We start from the raw sequence: 14,883 nt of genomic DNA on the forward strand, positions 1-14,883 counted from the left end.
GTGGGCTCCTTCCGTTTGGACTCGCGCGCAGCCCTGGCCCCAGAAGCAGGCGAGTGGGTCGAAAGAAATTATGAAGTAACCGGTGGTCAAGCGCTCCCGAGAGACTGCTGTTTGAGGAACACCGAAGGCCAATACGGGCTGAAGTATCTTGTTGAAAGTTGGCGACAGTGGGCCTTGTTGAAAGTGGGCCTTCCTGAGACCCATTTTGCAGATAAGGAGACTGAGGCTCCGGGACATCACTGGCTCAGGGACAAGACTGGGGCAAAGACCAGCCTGACTGCAGAAGCTGTGACCTTTGCTTCCCGGACGGTGTTCCCTCCGGGCTTTTCCCCCCACCCCCCGGGCCTGTGCCTCCTGCCAGCCTTGCCCTCTCTGTCCCTTTCCGCCCCTATTCCCGCCCTCCCGACCCTTCCAGCCCTCAGCCCTCGGCCTTACTTACGACTCACTGAAGTCGCTACGAAAGCCGGGCTGGGGCCCTGGGATGGCAGGGGGCCCATCAACCCGTCCACCCCACGGAGCCAAGCACAAGGCGGGGCTTGCTGAACACCTGCTGCGTGGGACCTCCCCTCTGTAGGAAAAGGGTTAACTCCCTTCATTTGCATACCATGCCCAGGTGCATCTTGGGAATAGACTGCGGCGCCGCTGCGGTGGGGTGGGGGCTAGTCCTGGGGCACCCGGACAGGTACTTGAAGGGGGAGGGCTTTCTTCCGGGCACAGACGGGAGGCTCCGGGCTGGCGCATGTGGACGGGATGAGGCACCGGTCACCCTTACCGCTGTGGGATGGGCCAGAGTGACATCCTCCTCCCCACGACGAGACTCTTAGGGGGGTGGGGCAGGCACTCCGGGGGACGGTTTCGCCCCGGAAAGTTAAGAGTCTGTCTTCAGTCTGTACTTGGGCCCAGGAACGCCTCCTGTCAAAAAGCGAGCGAGGGGCAGCTGGTGGCAAGTCAGCCCTACCCGCGAGGGCCGCTGTCCCTGTCGCAGGGTTGGCCTTTGGTTGACCTTCCTGGGGCGGTGCCCCGCGCCCAGTAAGTCCTGGGCACCCAGTAGGTCTTTGGTGGACGTGATGGTGTCGGCAGCTCACCTCCCAGCGGAAACCGGGCTCCAGGCGGGAGCGGGGGGCGTGACGCACGGTGGGTAGTCTCGCGGGGGGCTGCGCTTGGCCCTTCCCCCGCCCCCCAGCTCCCACCCGACCGCGCGGCGAGTGGGATCGTCCTGGCAGCGGCGATGTCGCGCAGGATAAAACGGGAAGTGCTAAATAAATCCGCTCGCCTGCGTCGCAGTTACCCGTGCAGCTCCTCTCCCGGTGCCTGGCACTTGGGGGGCCCTTGAGGGGGGCGCTTTTCCTGTGCCCGAGGGACTCGAAGACGCTGCAGCGTCGCAGGTGCGGCGCCTGCCCCCCCCCCCCCCCCGCCTATGGCCACCGTCTTTGTCCCCCAATATTGTCATGACTTTCCTCGGAACACACACACACAACTGAAAGATTGGGACGTTCCGGAGCCGGGAGCGGGTGGCCCAGGGGAGGGGGGCAGGTGACAGACGCAAGACCTCAGGGACGTTTCATCTGACTGGCACCTGGCTGGGGGGGGGGGGGGGGGGGCTGGGGCTGCGGGCTTCCCGTGCAGCCGAGCAGCAGGAATCGTCTTCATGGAGCAAAACTGATGTTTTCTGCCCTTTTTACAGCAGAGCAAACCGAGGCTCGGAGGGGCCGGCGGTGCCCAGAGGCTCGCACCGCTTGGGAGACGCAGGGCTGGGCTTTGGGCCCCGCGGCCCCCGGAGCTCATTCCTCGATTCGTCCGTGCATCTGACAGATGCTTCCTGGGGGGCACCTACTGTGGGCCAGGCCCTGGGGACGCAGCAGGGGACAAAACAGGCAACACCCCCTGGCCCACGTGTTACTAGGAGAGACAGACGTGAAAAAGGGCAGATAAATGTACGGTGGGAAGTTCTAGGGCGGAGGGTGGGGCAGGAAAGGGGAAGGGTTTTAAACAGGGGGGTTAGGGAAGGGCTCGTTATGATGGGTGAACGGAGGCCTGAAGGCAGTGGGTGAAGAGCGTCCCAGGCTGTGGGCACAGCCACGCAAAGGTCCTGGGGCAGGGCAGGGCCAAGCATGTTGGAGGAGGAGGCCCTTGCGGCTGTAGCAGAGTGACAGAGGGCAGGGAGGGCCAGGGAAGGCCGCGCAGGGCTTTGGGGGCCTTTACCTCTTGCTTTAACCTCAGAGAGGAGGGCGGCCCCGAGGGCTGAGGGGAGAGGAGGGCGGCCCCTGACTGAGCTGCTCACGGGCGCCCTCTGGCTGCTGAGGGGAGGACGACGGGGCCGGGGAGGGAGAGCGGGAGCCGGGGACCAGCGTGGAGGGGACTGCGCGGGCCCGGGTGCTGCCGCCTGCCCAGGACCCGGCCTGTGGCGTATACCCGCCGGGGGGAGGGGCGCCCACAGCCCCCCGAGTTCTCTGGCTCCCGCCGCTGATGCCCCAGGTTGAGGTGTTCGAGCCCCCACGACTGAGCGAAGGGGCACCTTCTCCAACCCGGAGCACTTGAGCGGGAGTCCCCAGAGGGCGGAGCTGGGGACACTGGTGGCATCGCCCCTAGAGGCCGGTCGGACGCTGCCGGCCACTCCCAGTGTGTCCCAGACCCCGCCAAGGCCCCAGTGACAACCACGGCCCCCCGCTGATGACCCGAGTTAGAGATGTCACCAGAAATAGCATTTTCTGAGCACTGCCTGTGTCCAGATGCTGTTCCTGATGCTTTCCGGGGCCCCCTCGCAGCCCCGGGGGGGCTGTGCTGTTATGACCCCATTTTACAGGCGAGGCACAGACAGGTTGAGGGCCGGCGCAGGTCCACACAGCAGACCTGGAATTGGAAACCGGGTCTCGGTGACACTGAGTGGAAGGAACTGAGCCCAGGCGGCCCCGGGGTCACGGGTGGGGCCCCCTCTGCGCCCCGCTCCACAGGCCCCCGGAAAGTCGAGGGGTGCGAGGAGGACAGTGGATTTTCCAGAGTGGAAATCCCTCTCTGACATAGCTGGCCTTACACACCTCTAGCGATGGGACCCTCACTCCCTACATGGGAGAGCCACCTTCGTTTGGGGCATTGCTAAGAGTCATTTTCCTTTAATCTGGCCGGTCTACACCTTGTCCCTGGCCCTGGTCCTACTGCCTGGAGGGTGCTCCGAAAGTCCCCCCTCCTCCCCAGCCCTTCCTTCCTTCCCCCCCTCCTCCCTCCCCTTCCCCCCTTTCTCTCCTCCTCCAGGCAGCCCTTCCGATTTTCTTCTAAGGACCAGGATGGGAGACCAGATGAATCCCAGGTTTTGGAGTCACACGCTTGCCACCGGGCAGCTCTGTGGCCCCGGACAAGCCACGTCGTCTCTCTGAGCCTCAGTTTCCTCGCTATTAAAGAGAGGCCGCTATTCCCTGTCTTGGTTGCTCCCGCGGCCCCAGCAGCCAACTCGGGGCCCGGAAAACAGCAGGTGCTCAATAAATGTTCGTCAAATGAATGTTTTCCCCTTTCAATCGATGATTCCTCCCATGCCCCAAACCCAACCCTTCTCAAGAGCATCCTAGGGCTCCACAGAGCGACTCCCCATCCCGAGGACCCACAAGGCCCAGCCAACCTCTCTCTGCCCTGTCTTCTTCTCCACCATGAGCTCCTTCCTGACTCACGGCCTTCGCACATGCCGTTCCCTCTGCCAGGAATGCTCTTCCCGAGCGCTCGGCTGTCCCTCCTTTGCCCGGTAGCTGAGAAGTCGGACGTGGCCCTCCTGGCTTCCTGCCTCCTGGAACAGTTCGTGTTTAGATCATTAACTGTGAGGGCTAATTGTGGAATTAACTGCGTAACATCTGTCTTCCCCTGCATCCTGCGTGCCACGAGGCCGGGGCTTTTTATCGGCTTGTTCACACTTGTGTCCCCAGGCCCTAGGGCTCCACCTGACACACATCGAGTACTCAATAAATACTTGGGAATGAAAAAACTGAAAGACACGTGTTATGCCCAGTTCCTCCGGCTTCTTACCCGCCCTCCGGTTTATCCGAGTTTTCTGAATTGAACACCCTCCCCTCCCGGTGAGGTTCCCAGCAGAGAACGTGGCACAGTCACCTCCCTATTTTTACACTCCATACTCCTGTTAATACAATCAAACTGTTCTCACTCCTCCCCCCACCCCCACCCTGCCCCGTTTCCTGCTTTTCTCATTCAGGAGACGAAAACGTTAAAATGTGTTGACGTAGTCGGAAGTGTTTTAAGCCTTTAGACAATTCAGACCCGAGAATCAAGTGATGGCAGAGGAGCTAAAAAAAAAAAAAAAAAAAAAAATTCTTGTTTATTAGGAGGAGAAAGAAAATGCCGTTTCGATGAGACTGAGGCTCGTTCACGCCGGAATATAAAGATAGACACTTCCTGTCCTCGACACGCAAACTTCACCCGCAGCTGTGGGCGCCAGGCCCCCGAGGGACGCTGGGGAAAGGTGGCCGCAAAGAAAATGTAATTGCTGCGGAGTCAAAGCCCTACGTGTTCGCGGAGCCATGCCGAGACCGAAAGAAGGTCGCAGAGGATGTGGGACGTCGTGGGAAGGGAATTGTCCTTGGTGCCCTCCCAGGAGGTCGGAAGGGCAGGGGCACAGCCCCCCCCCAGTCGGAAGGGGCCCTCACGTCCTGTGGTCAGTTACGCACGGGGTCTTGTCTCCATCACGGTCTTGCATGGATGTTTATCGTCTGGCGAAAACCTGGGTGCTTAGCTGTGTGAGCTTGGGCAGTCCACACGCCCTCCCTGTGCCTCAGTTTCCCCATATGCCACATACGGATGATGTTTACTGTTGAAATTTTAATATTCGCTATGATTCCTTGCCGTTATTATTAGCTCTGCTTATTGTCTTATTGTTGTTTTGAAATTAAAAAAAGTTTTTAGTGTTTATTTATTTTTGAGAGAGAGAGAGAGCGTGAACAGGGGAGGAGCAGAGAGAGAAGGAGACACAGAATCCAAAGCGGGCTCCAGGCTCTGAGCTGTCAGCACAGAGCCCGACACGGGGCTCGAACCCACGAACCGTGAGATCACGAATTGAGCTGAATGACTCACGACTGAGCCACCCAGGCGCCCCTACAGTTGCTTTTCTAATACCTTTTCTGGGGTGTCTGCCCAGCCCCTGGCCCGTCGAACTGCCCCTGACCTGCTGCCCCAGGAACACACTGCCCCCAGCCTTGTCCACTGTGTGACCCCCCACCCTCCCGTCTCAACAGATTGGACCAGGGGCCCAGGCTGAGCCAATGGGATTCTTTGCTCCGGGAGTTTAGAGACAGCCTCCCAGACACTGCCGACCACACCCTGCCTTGCGGGAGGGACAAGCAAAGAGAAGCACAAAGACGACGATTGTTAGCAAGGAATAAAAAGCTCGGCGACACGGTGGAATTGGAGGTGTCGGGGAGACTTTAGCCAGGGTGGCTGGGGGGCGGGAGAGCTCTCTCAAGGGCTAAGAGATGCCATGGTGGGCACAGCGGACAGCAAGGACAAAAGTAGGACCGGGAGTTTGGATTTCATGCTCGGGGTAATGAAAAGAAACTGAACAGATTTTTTTTTTTTTTTTTAAACAGGGAAAGGAATGCATTTTGTGACCTAAAAATTTGTCAGTCTGGAAGACGCCGAAGGAGCAATGTTTCCTGGAAAGAGGAGTCAGCCTGTGTTTACCCCACAACTCCAACTGCACACCTGCTCACTGATGGGAAGTTGCTGCTCGGGGGCTGTGTTGAGAGAGGTTCTGAGCCTGCGTCCCGGTTCTGCAGTGGAAAGAGATGCGGCAGTCCATTAGTGATGCCTGGATTCTGTCTCCTGGGGAAAGAGTTCTGTCGTTGATTGGTGATGCCTGTCATGGCAGCTGCATGGCCCACCAGGGCGCGTGTGCTACGAGCGAAGGGGTACTTCTGCCCACAGAAAGGCCTTCACACCTTCCTGGAAAGGGCAACGGGATAGATTCTGGACTCAGACAGATCAGGGTTCAAGGGTTGGCCGGACGGCTTCTTCCTTGAGCCGACTTCAGGCAAGTTGCTTCCCTGTCACCGGATCGCATTCCCTCCTCTGCAGAGAAAGAACGGAGGTCTGGCCCTCGTGGAGTTGTTGTGCGGAACTGCACAAAGCGGTCCGTGCGGCCCGCCCGGCCCGGGCCCGGGGCTCGACTGCGGCTGACGTCGGCCTCCCCAGACCCCCCTTGCCGCAGCCCAGGGTCTGAGACCAAATCAGTTTCATCTCCAGACCCAGCTCGGGGCTGGTTCCAGCTCTGCCCTCCAGGCCTGGCGGATACCCTCGGCTGCACCTTGCACCTGGGTTCTGTCTCCAGAACTGCCAGAGCCTCGGCGGCCACCATCCAATGTCATGCCTCCACCTGGTGGCAGGCGCACAGGAAACAAAGGGGGGCCCAGGGACAGATGGGCCTTGGACTCCACTGTGTGTGTGGGTGGGGGGGGGGCTCACACCTGGCCTCCGCTCGCTTCCCACCCCCCACCCTGGGCCAGCCAGGGAGGGTGCTCCCTGCCAACCTGAGTGGGGACTGTCCCTATGTACTCCTGACCGCCTCCCAGCTCCTGGCCTGCCGTCCCATCATCAGTGTTTATGGGTGCAGGTGGCCGGGACCACTTTGCCGCCTCTGCTACTTGGCACGGACTGGAGGGATCTTGGGGGGACTGTGAAGAGGGGGACCCCTCAGAAGCACCTTGCGGGAGCCTCACCCAGGGTGACTTGGGAAAGCAGTGCGTGTGGAACTCGGGGGAGAGTTGGGACGACCCGGGGACCAGAAGGCGGAGGCGGGCCCCCACCCCCACCCCCCAGCCGGGCCCCTTGACTCCCGCTCCCACCTGCCGCCTGGACTGTCTCCACTCAGCAGCCAGAGAGAACATTTCAGAGCTCAAAGCCTACGCTGCCCTGCTCTGCCTGGATCCGTCTATGGCTGCCATCGTCTCCGAGACTTCACTGCCTAGGAGGCTCCCCCAGCCCCGGAGACAGCCTCTTCCTCTTTGTTCCGCTCGCCTGCCCTGTCTGGTCCTCTTTCCGTGCTAAGCTCTGAACTCCCCAAACTCGCTCTGTGTCCTCACGTGGGCCATCTCTGGTCTCACCTCTAGACGTTTGCATACGCCGCTCCTTCTCCCCAAACGCTCTTCCTTCCCTCGTACCCGGCCGGCTCTTCGACCTTCAGGCCTCAGCTCCGATGCCGCCCCTCCACGGAAGCCCCGTCGATGCAGTTCCCCCCGGGGTGGGCCGGATGTCCTTGCCCGGGGCTCCCAACAGCTGCCCGTGGGTCTGCCGTCGGAGCTCTGATTGTCCCTCGTGTCCCCTGCTCACACGTGCCGTCTCAGTGACATTCGCCTTGGAGTCGCTTCCCCGAGGGTCCCCCTGACTCAGACGCAGACCTGCGGCCGAGGGAAGCCGGTGCTTTGTGGCAACTGAACCTGGGACCGCCTGCCAGGCGTGGGTTCAGGTCCCGCTGTGGCGCCCACGTGCCGTGTGACTTCGCATCTGCGGTTCCAGCTGTCGCGGATTGTTTCCTCACCTGCACGTAGGGCTTGTTCAGTGAACACCTGCGGAACGAATGAACGGATGAATGAGTGAGTGAATTGTACCCGTCAGCCTGTTCGACACACGGCAGCCAGGGTTTCCTTAGAACTTGACTCAGAAGGTCGAGTCACTCCTTCCCTTCCCTGCCCTCACCTCTTCCCTCTCCCCCCCCCCGCCCCCCCGCCCCCGCCGCCTTGCTCATTCTGATCCGGCTACCCAAGCCTCCTCACTGCTCCTGCAACACGCCAGGCATGGTCCTGCCCCAGGACCTTTGCACGTGCTGTGTCAGCCTGCCACAGTTTCCAAGAGTCTTGGCTGGACTCCCAGCTTCTTATCACTGAGCCCTCCGCCTAAATGTCACCTCCACGGAGAAGCCTTCCTTGATCACCCTGGGAACACGCCCAGTTGTTTTCCATCCGTATTCATTTGCTTCTTAGCTCCACCCCCCCCCCCCCCCCCCGCCCCCGGTCGCTAAAAATCCCCGCATTTGTCAGCGATCATCTTGCTGTTTAATACCCGCCTCTCCCATGTCACCTCGGGCAAGTCCCTGCCTTCCTCTGCGCCTTAGTTTGCTGGTTTGTAAAAAGGGGTGGGGTATGAGCCACCAGACGGTGAGCCCCCAATTGGCCATCTTGTTCTGTGCTGCGTCCCAGCACCTAGAACAGTGCTCGGCACACGGTAGGTGCCTGGGACGTGAAAGGATCCGCGGAGAACCCCCCCCCCACCCCTGCAAACTGCCAGCCTGCTTCCCCCACTAGTTTTCCCCTCCCCACCACCAACCCACCCCCCACCCCCCCCATTCAGCCAGCCAGCGGACCCTCTGGAGCAGGGCAGAAGGACTAGACACTTCCGAACTTCCCAGGAGGACGAACACCAGTGTCGTCTGCAGAAAGCAGGAGGGAAAATGCCGACGACGTAACTGTCCGTCCCCGGGGACCGGCTCCAACAGTCTGGCTTTCATAGCCCGCAAAGCGTTGCCGACAGGTGTTGCAACAAAAACTTGTGCGCGCCTGTTCCGAGCGGCGGGATCTCCGGTCGCCGAAAGGTGGAGACGGCCCATTAAATGTCCACCGACAGATGACCGCACAAACACGACGCGGTCCATCCGTGCACTGGAATATTATTCATCCTTAAAAAGGAAGGGAAGGGGCGCCTGGGTGGCGCCGTTGGTTGAGCGTCCGACTTCAGCCAGGTCACGATCTCACGGTCTGTGAGTTCGAGCCCCGCGTCGGGCTCTGGGCTGATGGCTCAGAGCCTGGAGCCTGTTTCCGATTCTGTGTCTCCCTCTCTCTCTGCCCCTCCCCCGTTCATGCTCTGTCTCTCTCTGTCCCAAAAATAAATAAACGTTGAAAATAAATAAAGGGGCGCCTGGGTGGCGCAGTCGGTTAAGCGTCCGACTTCAGCCAGGTCACGATCTCGCGGTCCGTGGGTTCGAGCCCCGCGTCGGGCTCTGGGCTGATGGCTCAGAGCCTGGAGCCTGTTTCCGATTCTGTGTCTCCCTCTCTCTCTGCCCCTCCCCTGTTCATGCTCTGTCTCTCTCTGTCCCAAAAATAAATAAACGTTGAAAAAAAAAAAAATTAAAAAAAAAAAAAAAGAAAATAAATAAATTAATTAATTAAAAAATAAAAATAAATTTAAAAAAATGGTTAAGGTGGTGACTTTTATACGGTGTGTGTTTTAGCCCAATAAAGGAAACAAAGCCTGGTTGATTCTCTCGGAGGGGCGGCGGGCAGTTGCGAAGAAGGAAGAATCCACTTACCAACAAGAGATTCTCTCGGGGCGCCTGGGCGGCTCCTTGGTTAAGCCTCCGACTCTTGGTTTTGTCTCACGGTTGGTGGGATCGAGCCCCGCGCGGGGCTCTGCACGGACAGCGTGGAGGCTGCTTGGGATTCTCTCTCTCCCTCTCTCTGCCCCTCCCCTGCGCACGTGCACACACACACACACACACACACGTGCTTGAAGGAAGCAGGTAGGGAAGGAAAATACACAGGCCCTTGTGCGTGCACACGCGGTCTTGAAGGAAACGTGGGAGACCCGTAACAACGGCTGCCTCCGGGGATGGGTGCTGGGTGGCTGGGGCCAGGGTGGGGAGGGGAGGAGGATTGTTTTGGTTCACCCTGTGCGTTGCTTTCGGAGTCTGAGAGGCAGAAAAGCATGACGGTGAAAAGCCCAGCTCTGCCCTTGACCAGCTGTGTGACTTTGGGCAAGTCACTTAACCCCTCTGTGCCTCGGTGTCCCCACCTACAAAACAGGAGTGGTGAGGGCTGTTCAGGTGAGGATAGAATGAATGAACACCAGGCAGGGGCTGAAAATAGAGGCTGGCACACGGCAGGTGCCACCCAAGCATTGCTCTTGACCTGTACACCCTGTTCCATCTTTACCAATCCAAACAAAGAAATATCTAAGACTGAATTTTTTGAGCATTGAATGAATGGCGCGTGGAGAGCGTCTGGCACCCAGCCCACGGTCGGCATCTGCCATCTCCGACCTGGTGAGCTCACCCCTTCTCCTCCCTGCTCCTACCCTCAGCCCCCAGGGACCCAGCCTCAGAGCAAGTGACGCAACTTGGGGAAACAGAGTCCCTCTGGCCACAGGCGCTCCTGCGACACCTTGCCCGCATGGGGTGTTGCAGGGGAGAGGGAGGGCTCTCCTCGCATTTTGTTCTCAGGGGAGCGTTGAAGGTGGGAATCAGCTCCCACTTGCCTTAATTAGCATCTTGAAGGAGCTGGTTGCTGCGGCCTGGGGTGGAGCCCGGCCCAGGGGGCCCCGGGAGGAACCCCATTCGCCCTGGCACCAGCGGCCCCGCCTGGCCTGCCCACTCAGCCTCTGGGCTCAGCTTCATCTGGGTTCTCATCCAGACTTTCTTCTCGCCGTGGGCCCCTCTTCTCTTCTGTGAATTAGGACTAATAAAAACGTCTCCTTTCTAGGGCTTTTGGAGTATCGTTGCGGTTATTAATTATTTCATTGGGAGAAAGTGGTTTTAAATATGACCCCATCTGTGATCCCCGAACTATTTCTATGCATGGAAACATGTCTGAAGAACACACGCCACAATGTCAGCAGTGGTTATGTCTGCGAGCTTCAATATAAACAATAAGTATTATGAATGTTTTTATCATCATTATTATATAATAACTTAAATAACACTTGTAATTTACTTATTAAATAGCAACTTAATAATAATGCTTATTAAGCAGCTACTATGTGCTATGTGCTTTAGATGCTGAACTCATCTAGTCTGGAGGTGGGGTGTGATGGTGACCCCATCGTACAGACAAAGAAACCGAGGCTCAGAGAGAGGATCTGGCTTAAGGTCACACAGCATGGCAGGACAGAGCTGGGACAAGGCGCCTCTGCGAGGTACCCACTTCCCCGACGTATCCAATTTTGTCCCCTGCCCCCTGAAGGGATTTTTTTTCAGCTGATGTGAATGCTGTGGGCCCCAAAACTTGAACCCCAGAACCGGTCCTTCAGAGAAGGGCTCAGTTGGAGGGAGCTCTGCCCAACCCTGAGCACAGCCCACAGCCAGGGGGCAGGAGGGGACAGCTTGTCTGGCTCTGATCCATTCAACAAACTCAGGGTGATGATGGTGGGCAAGGCAATGGGGGAGGGAAGCCTGGAGGCAAACCTTAGCATTACTTTGAGGATCTCAGGAGAACAAGAGGGGGCAGGGGAGGGAGCAGGACAGGCCTGGAGGTTGAGCAGAGCATAGGACGCAGCATGTGTAGACACTGAAGTGATGGGCAAAAGAATGGATGGATAAAAATGGATGGACGGATGGATGGATGGATGGATGGTGGATGGATAAAAATGGACAGATGGACGGACGGATGGATAGACGGATGGATGGATGGATGGTGGATGGATAAAAATGGATGGACGGATGGATGGACGGACGGATGGATGGTGGATGGATAAAAATGGATGGACGGATGGATGGATGGATGGATAGATGGATGAGTGGGTGGGTAGAATGGTAGTTGGATGGATAGGTGAGTGGGTGGATCAGTGGATGGATGAGTGGATGGGTAGAGGAGTTGTTGGATAGATGGGTGGGTGGATGGATGGATGGATGGATAGATGGGTGGATGAGTAGAGGGCTAGTGGGATGGATGAGTAGGTGGGTGGATGGATGGGTGGGTGAGTGGGTGGATGGGTGGATGAGTAGAGGGGTAGTGGGATGGATGGATGGGTGAGTAGATGGATGGATGGATGGATGGGTGAGTGGTTGGATGGGGGATGGATGGATGGGTGGGTCAGTGGGTAGATCGGTGGGTGGATGGATGGATGGGTGGGTAGGTGGGTGAGTGGTTGGATGGGGGATGGATGGATGAATGGGTGGGTGGGTGGTTGGATGGGGGATGGATGTGTGGGTGAGTGGTTGGATGGGGATGATGGATGGATGGGTGGGTTGGTGGATGGATGGGTGGGTGGGTGAGTGGGTGGATGGGGATGATGGATGGATGGATGGATGGATGGATGGATGGGTGAGTGGATGGATGGATGGATGGGTGGGTGAGTGGATGGATGGATGGGTGGGTGGGTGGGTGATTGGATGGGGGATGGATGGGTGGGTCGGTGGGTGGGTGGATGGAAGGACAGATGGATAGATAGATGGGTGGATGAGTAGAGGGGTAGTGGGATGGATGGGTGGGTGAGTAGATGGATGGATGGATGGATGGGTGGGTGGTTGGATGGGGGATGGATGGGTGGGTGAGTAGATGGATGGATGGATGGATGGGTGAGTGGTTGGATGGGGGATGGATGGATGGGTGGGTGGGTGGTTGGATGGGGGATGGATGTGTGGGTGAGTGGTTGGATGGGGATGATGGATGGATGGATGGATGGGTGGGTGGGTGGTTGGATGGGGGATGGATGGGTGGGTCGGTGGGTGGGTGGATGGAAGGACAGATGGATAGATAGATGGGTGGATGAGTAGAGGGGTAGTGGGATGGATGGGTGGGTGGGTGGGTGGATGGATAGGATGGATAAGTGATGGATAGAGAAGTCGTTGGATGGATGGGTGGGTTAATGGATGAGCAGATGGACAGAGAGGTAGTTGGATGGACGGGTGGGTGGACAGACAGCGCTCCTAACTATAACGACAATAGCCAATGGTAGTACGTACCATTACCACATAGTATGTTCTGAGCACACGACCTCACCAAACCTCAGACTGAAGCTTTCACTCCAGAGTTGGGGCATCTGAGGGTCAAGGTTAGAGGCCTTCCTGCTGCTGTCCTGAGTCTGCCCTTGTCAAGGTGATCTCCCAGAGTCCAAACCCAGCAATCGCTTGCCAGCCCCGTCCCACACTGACTCCCAGCAGCATCTCACCTCGCCAGTCCCTCCTCCTGGGAACTCAGTCCTCACTGGGCCCCTGGAGCCTGCCCCCACCTGGCTTCCTCCTGTCATCTCTGATGGACCCCGTCCATCTCTCTGCCAGCTTCTCACCTTTTCTGCTCGGTTTCTAAACCCAGGACGGCCCTTGGACATCTCTCTCTCTCCCCGGCCCCCTCGTCCATCCCCATGGGTTCAAATACCTCCTTCCATCATGGAACACCAGATTTACGTCTTCAGAGGGCATCTCTCCCCCCAGCTCCAGACTCTAATTTCCAGCTGGCCCATTGATATCCTCCCGTGGGCCCCAACAACACGCCGAAGTCAGATCTCAACTCCGACCGCCCCCACTGGCTCGCCCCTCCCCCAGCCGCCCCATCTTGGCTGACGCCCATTCCTCCCCGCCAGGTGCCTGGGGCAGACACCCTGGCATCGTCCTCAGCTCCCCTCGTTTCCCCACACCCCACAACCAGCTCCTTAGAGAATTCCGCGGACGCTACCTTCACAGTCTATCCAGAAAGTGTCCCCCCCGCCTCCCTCCTCCACATCGACTGGCCCAGCTCCAGAAACACCAGCCCAGCACCCTAGTCCCAGGCTCCCACGCTCGCCCCTGGCAATGGGCCCTCCCTGCGGGGAACGCCAGAGGGCGCCTGTGGGCACCCGAGTCAGGTGCCGCCCTCCTTTGCCCACAGACCTCCAGGGCTCCCCCCTCCCTGAGGTAAAAGCCCAAAACCTCCCCGCAGCCCCCAAGGGCCCGCACAACCTGCCCCGTCTCCCCCTCCCTCCTTCCCCCTCTGATCCCTCTGCTCCAGCCACACGGACCGCTTCACTGTTCCTCCAACACGCCAGGCGCAGTGCTGCCCCAGGACCTTTGCACAGGCGGGTGCCCTCTGCTTTCCTCCCCACCACCTCCTTTGGTCTCTACTCACACTCCACCTTCTCCCTGGGGCCTCCCCCGACCACCCTACTTAAGATTTACTCTGTTTGAAATCTCAGTGCTGAGCCCTTCCCCACAAATCTCCTCGGCCTCTGCTGCTTGATTTCTTTCCCTCAGCCCTCACCGCCTCTGACCCGCTATTTTACGTGTTTACTTTTGAGCGTACGACGTCAGCTCTTGAAAGCGGAGATTTTCATTCTGTTCTGTTTACCATTTCCTCCCAGCACCTACGACAGCGTGTGACACGCAGTTAATATTTGTTGAATAATTAAATACTTAAGGGAAGTCCCAATGCATTGAACACGCATCTACTGTTGCCGTAGTCGGGAAGATTCGTCCAGGAAAAGAGAAAATGCGAGCAGAGACAGGTGGGTAAGCCCGTGACCAGCGTAGACCAGGCTTTCCTGACCTCAGCCCCAAAACGTGGCAGCGAAAGGGAAACCCCGTCCGCTCCTCCAGAGGGCTGGGGACTGAGACGTCCCTCCGTCCCAACGGGCCTGGACCCCCCCCCCCCCCCGCCCTCGGCCTCTGCTCTCCCGCTCACCCCTCCCTCGGGCTTCTGACTTTGAGGAAATTTCTGAGAACGTTCGCGGAAGCCTTTTGCACCCCGGGCCGGTGGCACGTGAGCCTGGGAAAAACACGGAAAGGTCAATGTCTATAATTGAATTTTCCCCGAGATAAAAATAGCATCTTTGTAATCGTTTCAATGGTGCTGAGGGAGGGAAGCAGGGAGGGAGCGCGAGAGAGCCAGCCGCATGCGGCTGAGAAGTTCCAGGCTCTGGTCTCAGCCCACCTGAGCGCGGGCTGGGTGACCTTGGGCACGTCACCTGCCTGAGTGGCTTGGGCCGGCTTCTCCCCGTGTACACTGGTGTGTGTGTGTGTGTGTGTGTGTGTGTGTGTGTGATTGTCCTAACAAGTAGCTCGACTGGAATGGTAACTACGCGGAAAACTGCCGACGCGGGTGTAGACAGACAGGTGCATCCACGCATCGCTGAGATAAAATCTGTCCCCGTCCGTCAGCGCCGGACGCGGGAAGGTTCCTCATCACCCGCCCTGGCGTCTCCGCCACGTGGACCGGG

Source organism: Leopardus geoffroyi, chromosome A2 (genome assembly GCF_018350155.1).
Source record: "Leopardus geoffroyi isolate Oge1 chromosome A2, O.geoffroyi_Oge1_pat1.0, whole genome shotgun sequence".
NCBI classification, from domain to species: Eukaryota; Metazoa; Chordata; class Mammalia; order Carnivora; family Felidae; genus Leopardus; species Leopardus geoffroyi.